This window comes from Psammomys obesus, unplaced genomic scaffold (genome assembly GCF_907164565.1).
Source record: "Psammomys obesus unplaced genomic scaffold, mPsaObe1.curated_primary_1811, whole genome shotgun sequence".
NCBI classification, from domain to species: domain Eukaryota; kingdom Metazoa; phylum Chordata; class Mammalia; order Rodentia; family Muridae; genus Psammomys; species Psammomys obesus.
In genome coordinates this window covers 29,841,465-29,857,884 of record NW_026596079.1, presented here as the reverse complement: position 1 = coordinate 29,857,884, position 16,420 = coordinate 29,841,465, and positions in this window count along the sequence as shown.

The following is a 16,420-nucleotide window of genomic DNA, read 5'->3' as shown; positions in this document are numbered from 1 at the left end:
CTCTTAAACTTAAACTCTTTCAACATGTAGCACTGTGCTATAATTTTTTTTTTTTTTGGCCTTTGTATTTGCAGAGTGATGTAAGTGAAACAGTATAGAATACTTTCAGCACCTCATTTTTTTTTACTTAAATATTATTTATGCTACATACATAAGGATTTTTGAATGTGATTATAGTGTATCTCCTTACAGAGTACTGGAAAATTTTAAGTTTGTATACGTATTATCAATGCATAACGCTAAATAGCTCACACTAGAAATGGCATGATTATTTCCTTTTCATGGTAGTGTGGGGAATTCATTTCCTTGTGTCATGGTTCAAAGGAGTTGAAGAAGAATATGAATCAGTAGATGGAAGCAAGGCAGAAACCACCCATGTTGGAGAACGTCATATTTAATCATGTGCCAAGGGCCTGTCGACACCATATTATCCCATCCCGACTACATTTCCATAGCTGATAATCTCTGCATTATATTCCTGTATTTGTAAAACGATTAAACTCTCATCCTCAACATTAATAATGGCTAATAAGCTCTGAATATTGACAACGGGGATAGGCATGATGAAGTAACAGAGGGAACACTTATGAGAAAGCACAGAGAAAAATATAGGAGTTACTGGCTAATTAGACAGTGTGTAGTAATAGACACTGTGCTACCAGTGATTCTGGATCAAGAGACCTAAGTGATTTATAGCAGATAGAGTTGTGATAATTCTGACAAACAAGGACAAATTTTCTCCTATGAGTGTTACATGTGGAAATTGAACATTATGAAAGTTGAAATCAGAGTTAAGAAGTAGATTTACGGTCACTTTGTCTTAGCAATTGATGTATTAAGTATTAAAATAATTAAATAACTCTTCATATTCAAAACATGCTCAAATATTTGTTATTGCAAAATTGACTGTTAAGTTGTTCTAATTTTTTTAAGTAAAACATACAAAGCCAAATTCATGTATGATTTGCAGAGTTGCTAAAACATTGATAGTCTCCCCATATTAACATTGCCTCAAATCACAAATGGACATTTTTCTTTTTTTAATTCTTTTTATTTTTTATATTAATTACAGTTTATTTACTTTGTATCCCATCTGTAGCCTCCTCCCTCCCAATTCCACCCTTCCTTCCTCGTCTCTTCTCTGCCCCTCTCTAAGTCCACTAATAGGAGAGGACCTCTTCCCCTTCCATCTGACCCTAGCTTATCAGGTATTACCAGCACTGGCTGCAATTTCCTCCTCTGTGGCATAGCTAGGTTGTTCCTCCCACAGGGGGTGGAGAGGTCAAAGAGCCTGCCACTGAGTTCATGTCAGAGACAGTCCCTCTTCCCCTTACTAGGGAACCTACTTGGCTACTGGGCTACCATGGGCTATGTCCGAGCAGGAGTTCTAGTTTATATCCATGAATGGTCCTTGGTTGGAGAATCAAAGGTGAGAGGATCCTTTAAACAACATGGGGTTCAGGTACAATCAAGTTAACATCTGCAAAATATTTATGCAATTAAACAAGGACAGTAAGTAAATGAATTAGAGGTGGTAATGATCGTAGATAATTACTCTGTGTAATAGTAAAATCTATTTAAATTTCATTGCATTTAGTTAAACTAAGATTGTCAAGAGGTGTCAGATATATGTAATTGTACCTCATCACACCAGTCAATCACTGTGGTTCCTCAATAAATCACTATTCAGTGCAATTTTATTATATACTTATGCACAAATCACTATTAGATTTCCTTTTCCATTTAAAAACTTTGTTTTTCCAAATATCACAGTGAATTTTCACTTACTGAATCACATATTTTGCCTAAGAAGACAGCACACTATCTGTGCCCAAAGAATTGAGGAACATCAGCTATTAGTAATCTAAAATGAATAGCTAGAATCCTGAGTCTGGTAATCCCCTAATGACTCATTGACCCTGATCAGCAGGAAGTGGATAAAAGAGTTCTACAGCCCCTTTCCCTATTAATGTCCTACCTAAGGTTACTGTTCGAAGTGATGTTGGTATGTACAGGAATGTAAATAGATCCTGATCTATCATCCTGCACAAAACTCAAGTCTAAGTGGATGAATGAAATGGAAGTTTCTGGACACAGTTTGTTCGTGTGATGTCTTGTTGCAACCTGGGCATGTTTTTCCCAGGTTGGCTTGTAAAAGGACACTTGATATTTTGCTCTCTCATTCAAAGGCTGTGACTTTGGCCAGCTGAGAACATCCGTGGGTAGACTTTGAGGAGAGAACACACAGAGAGGCCCAGGCAGAATGAGACATTGCTTTTTTGGATTGACATTACTGCACTGATCTTCATGCTTTGACACTAGACTTCACAGAAAGAAAAGTTCCAGAGAGCTTCTATAGGTAATCCAATAGAGTCTTTCCCTCATTGCTTTTTCTAGTTAGTTAAAATGCAGAAATGCCTGGCATACTGATAGTCATATTGTATTCTGATTCTTGGTAATGAGAATGGCAGCAAACCTACTGTGGTATAGCCCAACAAGGTTCCTTATACCAAAATAAAGACAGATTTTGACTTATTTAACTCACCCCCATCAAGTGTTTATTATGTGAAACTGACGCTTCATGCTAAATAGTCTAAAATGTTCTAACTCTCAAATTCTATAACCCTTTGGCAACTTGTTTACAAAAAATACATAAATTTCCTGCCCTTTCGCCATTTTTCTTGTCTATTTTGTGGACAAAAGAAGGCAATATTGAAATTTTAATTTCTATTGTAATTGTGTGAATACATATGGTAGTGATTTTCGGAAAATTTGTGGAAAAGGCAAACGACCTAAAATTTAACAAAGACAAATTTCCCAAAATTTATATTCCATTTGCAAGACATTAGATACTTAAAATAATTTTAAATATCTTATTATTATTCTATATTTCTTGATTGATATGAGCAAATAATAATTTTATGACACATTGCAGACCTTTAGATTTAAGGTTTAGAATTAATGACTAAGATCAAAATGTTAAAAATTAAATTGTGATCTTAACTTTCTAATGTACAGTATAAATTAAAAATTAAAATCAATTCATGTTATAAATATATGTATAAATGTGCATAATGTGAATTATTTATTAATTTCTGAGAAATAACTGAACTGATTACAAAGAAGTACATTTTTCATTAATGCCATCTCACCTTATTTATAAATTTGTACCATTATATTAACAAAACATCTATGTATGAATGTAAAATATTCATATGAACAAAACTTCACAGTGATCATTTTGTCATAAAGTTATGGAAAATGGATACTTGGAAAATGTTGCAATCATAACTTCAGTTTTACTTTTTTTTCACAGTTTGTCCAAATTGTTAATTTTTCATTTTGTGAAGATCTTAAAATATAATCAGGTAAGAAATTCAAGACTGTTATTCCGAATGCTACATGAAGCTAACCTACAAATATTCAGTTGAATTCTCAGTTGTGTACAATAAGACAGAAAGAGAAAGAAATAACTACTTTTGCAATATTCTGTTTAGAAAACAATAAAGGATCTACTTCTTTAAAGTAAATGTTATAAAATTCAAAGACTTTCTTTTAATCACCTCCCCCTGAGAGGGGAACTGCCTTTCCAGGCCACAGAGGAAGACATTACAGTCAGTCCTGATGAGATCTGATAGGCTAGGGTCACATGGAAAGGGAAGAGGACCTCTTCTATCAGTGGACTTGGAGAGGGATATGAGAGGAGATGAGAGAGGGAGGGTGGGATTGGGAGGGAATGAGGGAGTGGGCTACAGCTGGCATACAAAGTGAATAAACTGTAATTAATATAAAAAATAAATTAAAATTAAAAAATATAGAAATAGAAAATTTATATTAACAACATAAGAGACAAAATTCCATGCATTTTTAAATAAAAAAGGAATCTCTAGGGTGAATGTAGAGAAACACATGTGAACATATTTCTGCATTAAATAGTTATGGCCAAGGGCAAGTCACTCTGTTAACAAATTAAAATTTACTATGATAAAAAAAGAAGTGAGTTTTATCTGATGCTACAAAAATAGATTGAAAACGAAACAGAACTATGAGTCCTGCATTGAGAAAAACTTACAGAGAAAAAGTTCATCAGCATTATATAAATAGGTAAAAGTAATTGTTAGATTTGTAACTGGAAGGTATTTTAGTTTTCTTTCTGAAACTCATAGAATTCCACTGTATATAAAATATTTTAATGTTATAAGAATATGCATGTTTTTATTCACCCTCCCCTAGTCCCTTACTCATTGGATGTATCTTCATAATCCCCCAACTCACACAAGCCCTGGGCAAGCTGCTCTACCGTCTGTATTGATTTGCCTGTTCTATACATTTCATGCAAATACAGTCATTCAATATGTGGTCCTCTGCTAAAATTGATTGTGGTATCAGTTTCACAAATTAAATGGGCTAGCCTTTGAATCATGTACATTTAAATTAGTGGCTTGGATGGTGTGTGGTTTGTATCTCAATGAAGCTCAAATAAAACAAGCCATTTCCAAATGCCAAAAAAAAAAAAAAAAAAAAGAATATGCATTTTTGTTCCTGACTTTTCTCATTTATGTAGCCATGCACCTATCATAAAGGAATGTAGAGGAAAGATTGTATTTTGTCTCATGGTCTACCTGGATCAAGTCAGCAAGGGTGGAGAAGGGATGGCAATGGGTGCTTTGTTCATATGCGAATAGATTAAGAAATAGTAAAGCATTGTCCTTGGTTGGGGTATCATTCTCTTCAGGGCTCTCATGACCCAGGTTTTTTTTGCCTCTGTTGGTCTCTTTTTGGATCTCTTGTCTCCTCCAGGTCTTTCTGTATCTTCCTTCTTTCATAAAATTCCATGCATTCTGCCCAATGTTTGCCTCTGCTTCTATACTTCAATCAGTAGAGTCTCTTAGAGGCCGTCTGTGGTAGGCTCCTGTCCTGCTGCCTGACTTCCCTGCTTCCGATGTCTATAGCATTTGTCCTTCTGGATGAGGATTGAGCATCTTTCCAAGGGTCTTCCTTGTAGTTTAGCTTGTTTAAGGGTATAGTTTATCCTATGTTTTAGTATGTTTATCCTATATTTTACATCTAATAACCACTTACTAGTGAGTATAAAGCATGTGTGTCTTTCTGTTTCTGGGTTACCTCACTCAAGATAATCTTTTCAAGTTCATGCCATTTGCTTGCAAATTTCATGATTTTCTTGTTTTTAATATCTGAGTTATATTCCATTGTGTCAATGTACCACAATTTCTGTATCTATTCCTCAACCAAGGACCATGCATGGAGAGGACCTACATCCCCAGCTCAGATGTAGCCCATAGACTCAGTCTCCAAGTGAGGTTACTAGTAAAGGAAGCAGGGGCTTCCTCTGGCCTGTACTCAGGCAGGCTCTCTAATCACCTGGGTGATGTAGCCTTGCCAGGCCATAGAGGAAGAAAATGCAAACAATCCTGATGAGACCTGATAGGCTAGGATAAAATAGAAGGGTAGGAGGACCTCCCTTATCTGTGGACTGAGAAAGGGGCGAAGGGGGAGAAGAAGGAGGAATGGTGGGATTGGGAGGAGACAGGGAGAGTGCCACAGCTGGGATACAAATTTTATAAATTGTAATAAAGGATAATAAAAAAGAAATATTAAAGAATGAATGTTAGTCCTTGCCTTGCCTTCTTGTTTCCATTTTTAATTATGTTCAGGACTCGAACCAAAACTTGTGTTTTGACCATGTCTTTCCAAAATGCTTTTAGTTCTTTCATGAGAGACTTCTAATGTTTTAGGAGTTACAACATTGTCCAAAATGCAAGTCTTTTCTGAAATTGGAGGCACTTTTTTACCTCCATATGCACTTTATGTTCACATAAAATTTAAAAATAATGAGCAGACAATTTCTATATTTGCCAAATACTAACTATGAAATTAATATTCCTACTTTAAATCAGATAAATGAGAGCAAAATAAGCCATGATTAATCAAAAGTAATATTATAATAACATGTCAAATACCTAACACTGTAGCTCTATATATGACACTTGGTGTTACTGATCTGGATTAAGAGGCAAAGCTTGACAACTCCCTCAACATGTTAGCTTCAGTTACTTGCTTCAACAGTACAATTAAAGACATAATAAATAAATGAAAAATGGGAAAGAAGATAATGAGCCTCCAAACCCATCTTCAGAATATGAGTTATATTTTAAAAATAGGGTTAGAGTATGCAGAACAAAACAATCCAAGTCAATAAATAATCCCATAAATCATCATTACCTAGATCCAGTCTCTTACAAAAAGTGGAACTATATCAGTCAGAACTATATGAAACCACTTTTCACAATAAAAGTTCCCAGTCTGGTTTGGCTCCTATAGTTTCCTGCTAAAAACTGGAATCTAGGAAAATATTTTCTCAAGTCTAAGGCAAATAGTGACATTTTCCTTTTTATAGGTTGATATTATGAAAAGTACAATGTCTTGTGGTCTATTCCTTCAAAACTTTAATAGCCATAAGGAGAAGAACAAGTGTCTCTTTAAAATCTTCTAATTAATAAATGGTGTCACTAAGGTTCATAATGGTTCATCTGAGCTTCAGTCACTGCGAAGAACCATCCCCTCTCAAAGAATCACCACCCTCAAGGTCAGCAACAGAGGTGGCCTGTTTTGGACCTGCTTCACTCCTTGTCTGCAGCTTTCCTTGGCAGGTGTTTTATGATGCTGGCATCTCCAATACCCTTCCTTGTCTGTAACATGAATTTCCCTTCGGAGCATAATACAACAGACTCTCACAGTAATATGACACTGCCACCCATTGTCTTCCCTTAGAGAATGTCTAGAACCTTGGTGCAAGTCTCTATGACTGTAATGTTTGCATTTTATATGCTTCCATAACAACCTAAAAATGTTGCTAAGTTTTAATACCAGTTTTAGTCTGGCTTACTTTTGCAATAGATACAGTGGCTATGCCTTGACTTTAAAACCTAAGAAAATGCTGTCCTAAGGTATAGATTTTAAGCAAAAAATTCCTTCAGCAGTATTATCAGTTCATGCTTTTTCTTTTAGAATGATTATGAATTTGACTATACTTAAAAGATGTTCTACCATAAAACAAGGACACAGGCTCGACTATGTCCATAGAAACTTTATTTGTAATAGCCAGAAACTGGAAACAACCTAGATGTCCCTCAACCAAAGAGTGAAAAAAGAAATTGTGGTACATTTACAAAATAGAATACTATTCAGCTATTAAAAACAAGGATTTTCCCCCCTCAGCAGGGGTGGTGGTGGTGGTGGTGGTCAAAGAGCCAGCCACTGAGTTCATGTCAGAGACATTCCCTGTTTCCCTTAATAGGGTACTGACTTGGATATTGAACTGCCATGGGCTACATCTGAGCAGGGGTTCTAGGTTATATCTATGAATGATCCTTGGTTGGAGTATTAGCTTCAGATAAGACCCCTGTGCCTAGATATTTTGGTTCGGTTACTCTCCTTGTGGAGCTTCTGTCCAGTCTAGTTCTTACTATCTTCCCCTTCTTTCATAAGTGTTCTTGCAATCTGCCCAAAGTTTGGATCTGAGTCTTAACATCTGCTTTGATACACTGCTGGGTAGAGTCTTTTATAGGCCCTCTGGTAGGCTCCTGTCCTGTTTCCTGTTTTCTCCTTCTTCCATTGGCCATCCCATTTATCTTTCTGAGTGAGGATTGATAATCTCATCCAGGATCCTCCTTCTTACTTAGCGTCTTTAGGTGTATTGGTGTAATCAGCTTCCACTACCTAAGCCATTTTATAGCTTTAATCTTAAATTATGTACTCTCTCATGCCCCTTACCCAAGAGTAATACATATGCCTTTGTATATGAGTTACAACAAACATCTATTAAAAATAGCAAATAGGCTGAAAGAGTCTTATAAAATGAATATCTACCATGAATGTTGAATGTAATATACTGATATTGCTCGATAACATTATGTTTCTAATATTGTTTGTTATATTTGTCAGTTGAAGTCCTTTGGAGTTAGACACTTAACCACTTGTGATCTATTAAATCTATTAAAGAGTTCTATAAATTATCCCTCATTCCTTCTCCATGTGATGCTTCCTGTGCTCTTCAATAAAATAGGGAACACATTGTTTTGTTAGGGACAGATACAAAATAACACACATAGAGACACAGGGAAACCTGACGAACCCTGGGCCAGATTCCTACGACAGCATTTTTGGCAGGCAAAGATTTTGACTCATACAACAGATACAGAAATGGTGAAAGCCACAGGAATAATTAAGTTGGGGGAATCAAATTTGGCCTCACTTACGGTTAAATTGCCGTGAGGAGATGAGCTTTAATTTCTTCCTTACTGTGACTTGGGACATTACTGGCGACACTGAGCTAATTACTACGCATTCAATCTACACAATGAGAAGTGTATTACTCTGATATTATAATAGCCAGATCTATGATTTATTCATGTCATTTGATGTAATAGTCGTGTGCCTTAGTCCTCATCACTCTCTCTTATCTAAGTCAATTTTAACAAGAAACCACATACATGGCACAGTAATTCACTAAATGTTCTTCAAGGACTTAGATGTTCTTTTCACTTTATCATACTCCACCTTCCAACTATGCCATGAACTTCAGAAAAAAATAAATAAAAATTTCTTTCCTCTGTGTTCTCTAAATGTGTATTCCATAGTATTCTTTGCATAGTGGGTTACCATCTTATTTTGCTAACTGATTAAAATCTGATGCCATTATTTAATAAAATTCTCTTTCCCTCCCTGCAAATAAAGGAAAAAATATATAAAATTGTCATGTACTATTCAAATAACTTTTCAGTAATGACTATTCATAATAGAAATCATTAGTTATAACACGGTACAAAGAATATTAATGAAAGAAAAACATATCTTGGCTCATCTGCTTTCTGAAATATTCTTGGTAATAAGTGTTAGATTGGGGTCAAAGTCATTTTCCTTATTTGAAATGGAAAGGTAATTCTAATGCTTATAGAAACATGATTTTAGTGTGCCAAGAATTTTAATTTCTAAGCTGACAACTTCTTAGCACTCTTATCTGATAACAGCTGTTGTAAGGCATGTTCCCATCTTTTATCAATTGCTGGCTCTTCTCCAAATAAAAAGTGAAATATGAGTAAGAGTGACATGCAATCCAAAATGTAACTTTGAACTTTAGTCAAATTCTATTGTCACCAAATTACGTTAAGTTGACACGTTGATGACAATGTTGTATAACTGATAGAGTCTTCCTAAAGAGCAATTGTCAGAAATGCAAACAGGAAATGAGCATTCCTAAAATTAAAAACTAGTAACAGTAATACTTCTGTTTTTCTTGATGGTAACTTTTTTTTCCTAATTTTTGAGAGGCTGCAGCAAAACAAAGAAAATGGACTATAAAATACTGTTTTTAAGTGACTCTGCACTTCTGCGAATCTTAACAAGAAAATGTATTTTACTAGTAAAGCAGACATTAACTCACGGAATATGGTTCTAAGTTTAGAATGAAACCATTATGGGTTCAGGAATAGCCATACACTGACCACGTAAACACCAGACTCAGATTAATTGAAGTTTATTGAACCTTGAACAAAAGTGCAGCAGTCTGGGACATAATCTGGGTTGAGGAGATAGATTATCATGCCAGGCTGTTTCTAAGGCAGTTTTTTTGTTTGTTTGTTTTTTTAATAGGAAAAACCCTAGCTAGGTAACAACCAGGTAACCAGGAGGATGGGGGCAGCGTTACATAATTGATTTTGTTCCAAGTGTGTTGTAGCTAGACAAAACACTTTAAACTGATTGGATGGGATTTAGGGCATGGGAGCTCTGGAGGACATTCCACCTTACCTGGAATAAGGAACATGGCAGGATGCTGTGATCTTTAACAGAACATACATTTATCTTTAACTCAAGCAGCTCAAGCATTTATCATCTATTATTTTTTTTTAAGCAACACAGATATTGATCTATTGAATTGTGCCCTGGTCTCTGGCCCATAGAGACCTGAAAACTTAAACTTATTTGCACCTATAATCAAAATGGCTTCTGATATGCTAAAGGTGACAGCAGGTATTGAGAGAGGAGCTTTCAGAGACCCCCTGTGGAAGGCTCCTCTGCTGAACCTTGTCTTCTCTTCCCATCTCTATTCTTCTTGCCCTTCTAGAGGGGGAGGAGGTGCTCTCCTATCAGTATACTAGGGGAGGGATATAGGGAGAGAGAGATAGGGTGAGTGGGATTGGGAAGAGATGGAGGATAAAGTTGAGATACAAAGCAAATAAATTGTAATAAATAAATTAGAAATAAATAAAAAAAGAAGAGGAGCTACAGTTATGTTAAGAGCTAAAGTGGTCTCAATGGAGGGGCTATAGAGTTTAAGCTCCTTAAGCAGGTTATAAGAAAATTACATGAATGTTCAAAATTCATTTGTTATTTAAGATTAGTAGCAATTTTGTTTGTGTTCCTTAAAATTTTGTGCCAGTAGAGAATGTAATTATTATTATTATTATTATTATTATTATTATTATTATTTGCTATAGTTTGTGTGTACTCTTTTTTTTTGCGTGTAAAATTTTTTTGGCATTTTACTTGTTATTTTTCTTTGGGGGGACCCATGTTACAGTGCATTGGGGAAGGTTAGTAGACAACTTTTAGAATTGATTGTCTCTTTCTATTGCAAAATCTGGGAGTTGACCTCAGGTCATAGATTTCTGTGGGAAAAAACACTTTTATTCACTGATCCTTTTACTCAGTATATACTCTGTATTCACATTAGAAATCTCCAGATCACTGAACAAATATTTAAAATACCATGCATCAACTGAATTGATTCGACCAATAAATAAGCTGTGAGACAGGTGCATCTACTAACTTTTAGGATCTATATATTTGTGTATTCTCTCCAAACAAGAATATATTCATGTTTGTAAGCATAATAGTTTTCTTTTAACATTAGGTCTTTTTTTATTTAATTTTATTTTTTTCTTATCAGTTCCATTATATTAACTCTGTATCCCAGCCGTGTCCCACTCCCTCATTCCCTCCCAATCTCACCCTCCCTCCCTCATCTCCACCCTGCCCCTTTCCAAGTCCACTGATAGGGGGGGACTTCCTCCCCATTCATCCGATCCTGTTTTATCACATATCTTCAGGACTGGCTGCAAAGCTCTCCTCTGTGGCCTAACAGGACTGCTACTCCCTTGGGGGCTAGGGAGGTCAAAGAGCCCATCATTGAGTTCCTGTTAGAAATAGTCCGTGTTCCCCTCACTCTGGGAAACCAATTGGTTACTGAGCTACCACAGACTACATCTGAGCAGAGGTTCTAGGTTTTATCCATGCCTGGTCCTTGGTTGAATGTCATTCTCAGAAAAGACCCTGTGTCCAGATATATTTGGTCCTTGTGGAGCTCCTATCCTTTCCCCATCATGCAAACTCCCCTTCTTTCATATGATTCCCTGTACTCTGCTGAAGGTTTGGTCATGAGTCTTTGTATCTGCTTTGAAAACATTGCTAGTTAGAGTCTTTCAGATAAGCTCAGTAGACTCCGGTCATACATTCAATGCACATCCCATCTGTCTTTCTAAATGAGGATTGATCATCTTACCTCATGTCCTCTCTTTTGATTATGTTTTTTAGGTGTATGGATTTCATTATGTTTGTCATATCTTATAGGATATATAAGGGAGTATATACTGTGTTTGTCTTTCTCCTTCTGGGATATTTCACTCAGAATGATCTTTTCTAGATCCCACCATTTGCCTGCAAATTTCATGATTTCCTCCTCTTTGATTGCTGAGTAGTATTCCATTGTGTAAAAATACCACAATTTCTGTACCCATTCCTCCATTGATGGGCATCTGGGTTGTTTCCAGGTTTTGGCTATTACAAACAAAGCTGCTATAAACATGGTTGAGCAAGTATCCCTTTTGTGTACTTGAGCAAATTTTGGGTATATACCTAGGAATGGTATAGCTGGGTCTTGAGGAAGCACTATTCCTAATTGTCTTAGAAAGCACCACATAGATTTCCAGAGTGGCTGTACCAGTTTACATTCCCACCAGCAGTGGAGGAGAGTTCCCCTTTCTCCACAACCTCTCCAGCATGTGTTGTCCCTTGAGTTTTTCATCTTGGCCATTCTAATGGGTGTAAGGTGAAATCTCAGGGTTGTTTTGACTTGCATTCCCCTAATGGCTAATGAGGTTGAGCATTTCTTTAAGTGTTTCTCTGCCATTCGATATTCCTCTGTCAAGAATTCTCTGTTTAGCTCTGTTCCCCATTTTTTAATTGGATTACTTGGTTTGCTGATTTTCAGCTTCTTTAGTTCTTTGTATATACTGGATATGAGTCCTCTGTCAGATAAAGGGTTAGTGAAGATTCTTTCCCAATCTGTAGGCAGTCGTTTTGTTTTGATGACGGTGTCCTTTGCTTTACAGAAGCTTTTCAGTTTCATGAGGTCCCATTTATTGATTGTTGCTCTTAGAGCCTGTGCTGTTGGTGTTCTGTTCAGGAAGTTGTCTCCTGTGCCAATGAGTTCTAGGCTGTTCCCCACTTTTTCTTCTAACAGATTTAGAGTATCTGGTTTTATGTTGAGGTCTTTGATCCAGTTGGACTTTAGTTTTGTGCAGGGTGATAAATAGAGATCTATTTTCATTTTTCTGCATGTGGACATCCAGTTGGACCAGCACCATTTGTTGAAGATGCTGTCTTTTTTCCATTGAATGGTTTTGGCTTCTTTGTCAAAAATCGAGTATTCATAGGTGTGTGGGTTTATTTCTGGGTCTTCTATGTGGTTCCTTTTATCCTCCTTTCTGTTTTTATGCCAATAACATGCAGTTTTTATTACTCTTGCTCTGTAGTACAACTTGAGATCGGGGATGGAGATACCCCCAGATGATCTGTTGTTATACAGGAATGTTTTGAAGATTCTGGGTTTTTTGTTTCTCCACATGAAGCTGAGAATCTTTTTTTTTCAAGGTCTGTAAAGAATTGAGTTGGTATTTTGATGGGAATTTCATTGAATCTGTAGATAGTTTTTGGCAGGATGGCCATTTTCACAATGTTAATCCTACCAATCCATGAGCATGGGAGATCATTCCATCTTCTGAGATCTTCTTCAATTTCTTTCTTCAGAGACTTGAAGTTTTTTCTCAAACAGGTCTTTCACTTGCTTGGTTAGTGCCATTCCAAGGTACTTTATGTTATTAGTGGCTATTGTGAAGGGTGTTGTTTCCCTAATTTCTTTCTCGGTCCTTTTTTCTTTGGTATAAAGGAGGGCTTCTGATTTTTTTGAGTTGATTTTGTATCCTGCCACTTTGCTGAAGGTGTTTATCAGAACCTTCTCTGGTTGAATTTTTGGGGTCGCTCATGTATACTATCATATCATCTGCAAATAGTGACACTTTGACCTCTTCCTTTCCGATTTGTATCCCCTTGATCTCCTTTAGTTGTCTTATTGCTCTGGCTGGGACTTCAAGAACTATGTTGAAGAGGTATGGAGAGAGTGGGCAGCCTTTTCTTGTCTCTGATTTCAGTGGGATTGATTTAAGTTTCTCTCTATTGAGTTTGATGTTGGCTATAGGCTTGCTGTATATTGCCTTTACTATGTTTAGATATGTGCCTTGTATCCCTGATCTCTCCAAGACTTTAAACATGAATGGGTGTTGGACTTTGTCAAATGCTTTTTCAGCATCTAAAGAGATGATCATGTGTTTTTTCTCCTTCATTTTGTTTATGTGGTGGATTACATTGATGGATTTCCGTATGTTGAATCACCCTTGCATGCCGGGGATGAAGCCTACTTGGTAATGGTGGATGATAACTTTGATGTGTTCTTGGATTCGGTTTGCAAGTATTTTATTGAGTATTTTTGCATCAATGTTCATAAGAGAGATAGGTCTGAACTTCTATTTTTTTGTTGGGTCTTTGTGTGGTTTAGTTATCAGGGTGACTGTTGCTTCATAGAATGAGTTTGGTAATATACCTTCTGTTTATATTTTGTGGAATAGTTTGAGTACAATTGGTGTTAGCACTTCTTGAATGTCTGGTAGAATTCCTTACTGAAACCATCTGGCCCAGGGCATTTTTTTGGAGGGGAAACTGTGAATGACAGCTTCAATTTCCTTGGGGGATATAGGGCTATTCAGTCTTTCTACTTGATTTTGACTTAATGTTGGAAGATGGAATGTATCAAGAAAATTGTCCATTTCATTTCAGTTTTCAAATTTTGTGGCATGTAAGCTTTTGTAGTATGACCTAATGATTGTTCAATTTTCCTCAGCGTCTGTAGTTACGTCATCCTTCTCATTTCTGATTTTGCTGATTTGGATAGATTCTCTCTGCTTTTTAGTTAGTTTGACTGAGGGTTTGTCTATCATGTTGATTTTCTCAAAGAACCAGCTTTTTGTTTCATCGATTCTTTGAATAGTTTTATTTGTTTCAAACTGATTGATTTCAGCCCTGAGTTTGATTATTTCTAGCCGTCTGCTCCTCTTGGGTGTATCTGCTTCTTTTTTTTTTTTCTAGGTTTTTCAGTAGGGCCATTAAGTTGTTTGTATGTGATGTTGCAAATTTCTTCTTGCAGGCACTTAGTGCTATAAATTTTCCCCTGAGCACTGATTTCAATGTGTGCCATAAATTTGGGTATCTTGTGCCTTCATTTTCATTGAATTCTAGGAAGTCTTTAATACCTTTCTTTATTCCTTCCTTAACCCAGCTGTCATTGAGTAACAAGTTGTTCAGCTTCCATGTGCATGTTGGCTTTTTGTGATTTCTGTTGTTGTTGAGGTCCAGCGTTAGTCCATGGTGGTCAGATACAATACAAGGGATTATTTCAATCTTTTTGTATCTGTTGAGGCTTGCTTTATGACCAACTATGTGGTCTATTTTGGATAAGGTTCCATGCAGTGCTGAAAAGAAGGTATACTCTTTTGAGTTTGGATGAAAAGATCTGTAGACGTATATTAGTTCCATTTGATTTAGGGACTCTGTAAGTGTTTTTATTTCCCTATTTGTTTTCTGTCTAGTTGATCTGTTCCTTCCTGAGAGTGGAGTGTTGAAGTCTCCCACTATTAAGGTATTAGGATCAATGTGTGATTTAAGCTTTAATATTGTTTCATTTACGAATGTAAGTGCTCTTGTATTTGGGGCATAGATATTCAAAATTGTGATGTCCTCTTGGTGGATTTTTCCTTTGATGAGAATATAGTGGCCCTCCTTATCTTTTTTGAATAACTTGGGTTGAAAGTCTATTTTATTAGATATTAAGATGGCTACTCCAGCTTGGGTTTCTCTGCTAGGAGCCACTTGTTGTGCTGGAGAGGGGGTGCTGTGTCCTATGGCAGGCTGCCTCTCTGTCCTTCCCCTCTGACCTTGGGTTGAAAGTCTATTCTATTAGATATTAGGATGGCTACTCCCGCTTGTTTTCTGGAACCATTTTCTTGAAAAACATTTTTCCAGCCCTTTACTCTGAGGTAGTGTTTATCTTTGTTGCATAGGTGAGTTTCTTGGATGCAACAGAATGTTGGATCCTGACTCAGCAACCATTCTGTTACTCTGTGTCTTTTTATTGGGGAGTTAAGTCGGTTGATGTTGATAGATACTAGTGACCAACAATTGTTACTTACTTTAAATGTAGTGTTGGTGGTGTCACTGAGTTTCATTGCTTGTATTTTTTTATTTTATTTTATTTATTTTTTTTTGTGTAGTTATCTATTTCCTCTGTTTCCTTAGATGTAGTTGTTTTCTTTGGTTTGGAGTTTCCCTTCTAGTAACTTCTGTAGAGCTGGGTTACTATGTAGATATTGTTTAAATTTGGTTTTGTCATGAAATATTTTGAATTATCTGTCTATGTTGATTGAAAATGTGGCTGGGTAGAGTAGTCTGGGTTGGAATCTGTGGTCCCTTAAGGACTGTATGATTTCTGTCCAGGCCCTTCTGGCTTTCATAGTTTCTATTGAGAAATCTGGTGTGATTTTGATAGGTCTACCTTCATATGTTAATTGGCCTTTCCCTTGCTGCTTTTAAAATTTTTTCTTTGTTCTGCATATTCAGTGTTTTGACTATGATATGACATGAAGAATTTCTTTTCTGGTGTAGTCTATTTGGTGTTCTGTAGGCCTCTTTTATATTTATGAACATCTCTTTCTTTAAGTTGGGGAAATTTTCTTCTATAACTTTCTTGAAAATATTTTCCGGACCTTTGAGCCTGATGTCTTCTTTTTCTTTTACTCCTATTATTCTTAGATTTTGTCTTTTCATGGTGTCCTTGATTTCTTGGAAGTTTTGTGTTTGGAACTTTTTTCGTCTCGATTTCTTTGGCTATTTCTCTGAGGGCTTTGTTCATTTCATCTTTATGGGTCTCTAATAGCTGGAGAAACATACTTTTGAGGTCATTTTCTTGTATATCTAGTGAATTGAAGTGTCCATTGTTTTGTGGGGTTGCTGG